The sequence below is a fragment of the Zosterops lateralis genome (genome assembly GCF_965231275.1).
Source record: "Zosterops lateralis genome assembly, chromosome: 30".
Classification (NCBI taxonomy): Eukaryota; Metazoa; Chordata; class Aves; order Passeriformes; family Zosteropidae; genus Zosterops; species Zosterops lateralis.
The window spans coordinates 36,404-44,062 of record NC_139790.1 but is presented as its reverse complement, the minus strand read 5'-3'; positions in this window follow the sequence as shown (position 1 = coordinate 44,062).

Here is a 7,659-nt window from a genome sequence, read left to right as displayed (position 1 = left end):
GTACAGAAGGCATTTCTGAAGGAGTTATTTTAAATGTTTGAGGTTTTTTGACGCTTAAAACATTTGTTTTGGAGGAAGTTTGTTTGAAGTTTTTGCTTAGTTATAATGAGATTATTTTATTTTTAATTCGGTGTTTTTATGGTTTTTTTGTAGTTAAAAGTTGAGACTTTTTTGTTATTTTATTAATAGAAAAGAGGATTTGTTTTTGTATATAGTGATGGGATTGGTGTGTATGGTGTTGACTAAGGATTTAAAATTCTGTGGTTTTGATGCATTAGGTTAATGAATTTATATAGTTTAAAAGATGTGGGGTTTACGCTTATTTGATTAGAGGCAGGTCTTTAAATTGGGGGTATACCCAGATATATAAGATATGTATCTTGGAGGTTTTTTGAGGGGAATGGACATGGGGTTATTTTTATTACATATTATATTATGCTATACGTTTTTATATTATATATTATATAATATATTATATGTTATTATATATATTATAGTATACATCATTATATTGTATTATTGTATTATATTGTATTATTGTATTGTATTAGGTAGTTTGACTATCAGTAATAAGAGTTGGGGTTTTTTTTGCTGGACTTTGGTTTGTGTTTCCTACAATTGATATATTTGTGTGGTCAGGGCAGTGGTGTTTCTGGTGCAGCTCTGAGCATCCCTTATTGTTTGTGTGTTTCAGGTGGTCACTTGTCTCACACTGAGATCCTCTCACCCAACAGCCCTGCTGAGATCATCCGTGGATGTTTGGTTTTCTTTATGGCACCTGACTGAGACAGCAGGAATTTCCCTGAGGCAGAGACAGCCTTCCTTGGCCCCTGATGTGGATTCTCATCCCTGGACATCCCAGAGATAAGTGAAGGGCTCAAAGCCACAGAGGGGATGAAAGTGGGATGTGGGTTGGGAGTCACCGGGAGGGATTTTTGGGTCAGGTTTGGAGATGGGGATGTCCAAGCTGTGACCCCTTTAGGGCACGTGAAGGGAAGGTCTCACAGTGCTGAGGTGTGCAGGGCAGAGCAGTCCCAGGGCACGTTGTGTCACTTGTCTGTTGTGCCCTCAGTGTCTGTTGTGTGTTTTGTTTTGTGTGTCTTTTGCCTTAACCCTTCAAGGGGTCTTTTGGAGACCCCAGGCATTGTTCTTAACATCTCCCTGTTCCTTGGACAGGCACTGATATCATCGAACTTTGACTCAGGTGTTCAGACACACATCAGAATCCATCTCTCTTCACAACCATCCAGGCTGGTGCCTTTCCAGGTCTTGTTCTGAGCTGTATCCACAGCTGTGCACTGCTGTGATCCATTCTGGTGGATTAGGTCTTCTAAAAGTGCACAGCCGAGTGGAGGATTCTGACTTTGGGATTCTCGGGCATCCATCCCTGCGTTTCTTGGGATCAGTGATCCTGTTGGCATCTTCTTCCTGCAGGGTTCTCTGAGCCTGGTCAGCTCCCCATGGGTCTTACCTCGGTCATCTCATTGCGAGTTCTCTCGGTCCTCAGGGTCATTCTTCTTGCTGAGATATTTCTGTCCCTGTTGTGTCCCCCCTTTTGTCCTGTCCTGTGTCATGGGTGTTGGTGTGTTTGGCTCAGAGCTGCTCTGCCTTGTTGCTCAGTCTGGGTGTGGGGGGAATGGGACAAGTCCTGGGGAGTTGAAATTTGTCCTGTGGGGTGTAGTTGGGCTGTAGAGGGTATTCCTGGATTGGCACAAAGTGTCTGGAATTGTCAAGTTCTCCTGCAGCACTTTGATTTTTGTCCTGACTTTGTTTCAGGTGCAGATGGATTAAATCCCTGGCAGAGTGCCCCATCCCGGGTGAGGGGGCTCCCCTGAGAAGGTCAGTCACTGTTTGTGTTTGCAGGGGAGTGTAAATGGTGGCCATGTTACAGCACTGCTCTTTGTCTGTATTTTTAGGAGGCCAAGCTGGGTCTCTGCAGTCAAGGTGAAGTGGACGAGGTGAGCACTGATGGGTGGACAGAAGCAGTTACTATTGCTCCAGTCTCACTTGCTGGTGCAACTCTAAGCATTCACTGTTTTTTTGTTTTTTTTTAATTTATTTTAGGTGGTCCCCTTTGCAGATGTGCTGGCCCAGGATGCCAGAGGAGGGTAGATGGGTGCAACATTAAGGTTCACTTGTGCTGTGCTTCAGTCAGAGCGGGGACGTTGCTGTTTCACAGTAACTCACCATGATTTTTCCTTTTTTGTTTCTTTGCAGGTGCTGCTGCTGCTGCCCCAGGTGTGCCAAGGAATAGAGGGAGGGGGTGAGTTGGCCCTTGGGCAGGTGGCCCAGAGGTGAGTGCTGTGCTCAGTGTGTCCCTTTTCCTTTTGCTGGGTTCACTCTGGGCAGCCTCTGGAGTGGGGGGAGATCTGAGGGGGAGTCGGGACAGCGGTGCAGAGGAGCCCCGGGGGTGACTCTTCTGGAGGGGAATAGTCACATTTTCTGTTCTGTGGTCCCAGGTAGTGTGAGGAGGTGCACAGCTGGAGTTTGGATTGGGCAGCACTGAGAGAACGTCTCCAAATCCACGGAGCCAGCACGTTCATTTCTGCCCAGGATGGATTTTTTCCACTCATATCCCAAAGTTAAGTTGTTGGGGTTGGTGCTGGGGTGAAGGAGAAAAACTTTTTCATTTCCAGGAGGGAATTTAAAGTTACCTTAGAGAGGAGAGGGCCCCAGTGGGATGGACCCCTCTGGAGTAAAAACAGTGAGGTTGACACAAAGTGTCTGGAGCTGTCGAGTTCTACTGCAGCACTTTGACTCTTGTCCTGACTTTGTTTCAGATGCAGATGGATTCAATCCATGGCAGAGTGCCCCATCCCGGGTGTGGGGGCTCCCCTGAGAAGGTCAGTCACTGTTTGTGTTTGCAGGGGAGTGTAAATGGTGGCCATGTTAGGAGGCAAAGCTGGGTCTCTGCAGTCAAGGTGAAGTGGACGAGGTGAGCAGTGATGGGTGGACAGAAGCAGTTACTATTGCTCCAGCCTCACTTGCTGGTGGAACTCTGAGCATCCAGTGCTGTGTGTTTTAGGTGTTCCATTCACACGATGCCGAGCTCCCCTCACCAGCTGGACCCTGGGAACATTACAGGACTGTGTGGTGAAGCCTTGACCTTCTCCATTTGAAGGGGCCATCCAGGTGGGCTTTGGTAACAGCCGAGGAGTTGAGGTGTGTCAGGGAGGAGGAGGGAGGCTCTGCTCAAGTTTCAGCAGTGCCACATCACCTTGTCTGCTCTTAACCCAGGCACACCCCGCAATGTTGGTGTCTGAGCAGAGCTGGAGCACAGGGCCCGAGGACCTGGGTGTGCTCAGGAGGTGGTGAGTAGCAGAATTGCTGGTTTTTGGCCAATGTGCTGCTGAGATCACACGGTCACGTTTGTTTTCCTTTATTGTAGCTGACTGAGAGACACCAGCCCAGTGACAGCAGGAATTTCCCCGAGGGAGAGGCGGCCTTTTTTTGTACCTGACATGGATTTGCTTCTCCAGATGTCTAAGAGATAAGTGGAGGGCTGGGAGCCACAGAGGGGATGAAAGTGGGGTGTGGGTTGGGAGTCACCGGGAGGGATTTTTTGGTCAGGTTTGGAGATGGGGATGTCCAAGCTGTGACCCCTTAGGCTGTGTAAAGGGAAAAGTCTCATTTTTGATCCCAGTGCTGAGGTGTGCAGGGCAGAGCAGTCCCAGGGCAAGTCATGTCACTTGTCTGTTGTGCACTCTGTGTCTTTTGGCAACTCGTCTCTTTCATGTCTTTTCCCTTTGCCCTTCAAGGGGCCCTTCAAAAACCCTGGCATCAATCTTAGCATTTCTGATCTCTGCATTTCTCAGCCAGGTGACTTTGACTCAGGTGCTCAGACACACATCAGAAGCCACCTCTCTTCACAACCATCCAGGCTGGTGCCTTTCCAGGTCTTGTTCTGAGCTGTATCCACAGCTGTGCACTGCTGTGATCCATTCTGGCAGGTCAGGTCTTCTAAAAGTGCACAGCCGAGTGGAGGATTCTGACCTTGGGATTCTCAGGCATCCATCCCTGTGTTTCTTGGGATCAGTGATCCCGTTGGCATCTTCTTCCTGCAGGGTTCTCTGAGCCTGGTCAGCTCCCCATGGGTCTTACCTCGGTCATCTCATTGCGAGTTCTCTCGGTCCTCAGGGTCATTCTTCTTGCCGAGATATTTCTGTCCCTGTTGTGTCCCCCCTTTTGTCCTGTCCTGTGTCATGGGTGTTGGTGTGTTTGGCTCAGAGCTGCTCTGCCTTGTTGCTCAGTCTGGGTGTGGGGGGAATGAGACAAGTCCTGGGGAGTTGAAATTTGTCCTGTGGGGTGTAGTTGGGCTGTAGAGGGTATTCCTGGATTGGCACAAAGTGTCTGGAATTGTCAAGTTCTCCTTGCTAAAAATCAATTTAAGGACTGAAAACATGAGGGGCTGGCAGGTTATACACACCAGAGTCAGCTTTTTATTTTTTTTTTTTTTAATATCTGTGAGATTATATCCTGATTTTGAGACTCTCTTTTTTGGCCAACTTTTTTTTTGTTAAAAATCTTATTTTGAAGTGCCTCAACCAAGGAGATCCTGTTTGAAACTTTATCCCTGTTGTTTTTCCTCTTGCAGGTAGTTGGCAAAAAAGGATGGAGCCAGTAGGAAGCGAAGCCACTGGAAGGCCTCATCCCAGTCCAGCTGTTGTTGTGTGTTCTTTAAAAGATTTTATATTTAGTTTTAACTTTATTTTATATTACTTTTAGGTTTTTTTTACTTTTTATTTTATATTACTTTATTATTTTTATTTTAGTTTTTTATTTTATATTACTTTTATATTTTTATTTTATTTTTATTTTTTATTTCCATGTTTTTATTTTTTGTGTTTTTAATTTTTAAAAACTTTTTATTAATTTTTATTCAATTTTTTAATTTTTTATATTTTCATGTTTTCTTTGTTCCTTTTTTAAATACTATTTCTTACCCAGAGTACGTGGAAGTTTGACCCTGAAGGAGAGAAAAACCAGGAAAAGACTGACATCAAAGAACACTAAATTCATTTGTGCCACACTTTAATATAAAAAGAATAAAGGATAACATGAAAAAAGACCAAGCATTCTCTGTTTTCCAGGCGACTCCCATTCTCTGAGCACTGACCACCCTTCTGGTGGACTTGGACACAGAAACCTTTAACTTGTTAATCCTATTTTTCCCTCCACATATTTTTTATGTTTTCTTTGTTCTTTTTTTTTTTTTTTTTTTTTTTTTTTTCTCTCCGTTCTCTTTCTTACCCTGAATAGGTGGAAGTTTGGCTGTTGGCAAGAAAGAAGTTGAAAAATGACCTCCATGTCCATTGGGTGTCTGGATATAATTGAGAGTGCAGTTAGGGAAAAACCGCTGTATTTTCTGCTGAATTAAAAAACCTGAACGGAGAAAGCTGTGAACACTGTGGTGCCTTTTTTTCCTTTCAGGTCTCATTCTCCCCATGCACAGTATAGCCAGCAGGAACTTGATGTCGAGGTGTATTTCAGAGGCAGCAATAAAACAATTCAGACATTTTATTTTGTAACTCTTTGCACCTCCTTGTTTATTAGCCAAGAAATCTAAAATTAAGCAAAAAAAGAAGAAACCCCAAAACAAACCCTGAACAAACAACCCCCTCCCCAAAAGGATGGAGCACAAGAAAATAATTTTAATTATTAAATTATTTTTAGATTATTTTTATTATTAATTATTATTTTAATAAAGATTAAATAGTTACCCTTTAGGAAACCAGGGTCATTCAATTTTAATTAAGTGTGGTTCTGAATTCTTAGGTTAATGAATTCATATAGTTTAAAATATTGTTTAAAATATCAAGAAGTAAATTAAAAAATACAAGTACAAAAATATGTAAGTAACAAAAAGGGAACTGTAAAATATGAAAAATAATAGCAGTAGATACACTATATTCTTATTATGTGTTGCATGTATTATAATCTGTAAAATATACCTGCTATAATGTACATGATATAATAGGTAAATTATAATAATAGAAATAGGCAGATAATATAAATAGATAAATTATCATAGATAAATACATGATATAATAGAAATATCATAATAAGAAATAGAAGAAATATTTAAATATAGCCTAAAATGAAGGCTTTTTTGGTTTTGGCTTGGTTGATGGTGGGATTTTCGTAGTATTTGTGGTTGGGGGTCTTTTGGGGCCTTTATTTCCGGGGATGTTTGGAAGGGGAATTTTGGCCACGTTCTTTTCTGCCTCCTTTCCCTGCGGCAGTGCTGCCACCGTGTGGACACAGAGCGGTACTGCAGCTCCCCCTGCCTGGCATCGGGCTGTGACCTGTGAGGCAATGCTGCCATCCTGTGGATATAGAGCGGTACTGCAGTTCTCCCCCTGACTCTGATCTGTAAGGCAATGCTGCCATCTCGTGGATAAAAAGCGGTACTGCAGCTCTCCGCCGTAGCAGCCCCAGGCTGTGAGCTCACGGGCAGTTTTGCCGCCCGAGGACCGAAAGATCACGGCCAAAAAGGCGAGAAAAAAGTGCAAAGACCCCGGACACGTGGTAGCCGGCTCCCTGCGCGCGACCTGGACCACGGAGCCGCCCGGGAACGATTTTTCCGTGGCGTACGCAGGCGCGCGGACAAGGGATGGTGGCTGAGCGGCGCCACGGCAGTGTTCGGGCAGGCGATGTGGTCAGGCGCCTGTGCGAGCAGCCGAGGGGGACATTTGGGGGGGATGCCACAACCAAGATGGCGGCGCGGCTCGGGGCGCTTGACCTTCTAAAGATGGCGGCCAAAAGGGCGGGAAAAAATGAGGACTCCATGTGTGTTTATCTGACTGCCTGCATAAAAATCCCGACCACGGCGCCGCTCGGGGACAATTTTCTGTTGCGTGTCCAGGTTTACGGACATGGGCTGTAGGCTCCGCCACGCCGCAGCCGGGTTCGGCTTAAGCAATTTAGTCAGGCGCCTGTTGTAGCCACCGATGAGGTCCTTAAGTTTGCCACAACCAAGATGGCGGCGCGGCTCGCAGTGCTCGACCTTCCAAAGATGGCGGCGGGGAGGGGCGAAAGTGATGTAAGGCGCGACGTCACCGTAAAGAGCCGGAGAGTGACGAAAATGACCGAGTGTTGCCGAACAGCCGAGAAGAGCCGACGGCTGACGGAAATCGCCGAGTTTCCCCGAACAGCCGAGAGTAGCCGACGGCTGACGGAAATCGCCGAACAGGCGAACCCAGCCGAGTCTCCCCGAACGTCGCCCCCTCAGCCGAACCGAACGAGCCCAGGGCAGTTCCGGGCCGGATTTGTCCCCTTTTCTTATTTTCTGAGTTTTTACATATGCAAAATGTCTTACAGACTTTCTTCGTACATATTTATTTTTTGATCTTGGTTATTTTTGTTTGGAATAGTAATTACTTTATGCTTTTCTGGGCAAGCTCAGTTTTTAGTGGTGGTGGTCTCCAGGCCCTGGGGGGGTCTTGTTTTATTCATTTTTTCACCTTTATCTTTCTCCTGTGTGCTTTGGCTTTTTTGGCACAATTTTAAGAGAACATATTATTTTAGAGTCTGTGTTCTTTTCTTTATTTGTGCTCTTAATGCTGTTATTCTGTTGTTTAGGTTAGTTCTTCTAGTTCATTGTCTGATTATTTGAAGGTTTCTTATTTGTAATGTTTAAATATATGCAAAAAAGTAATA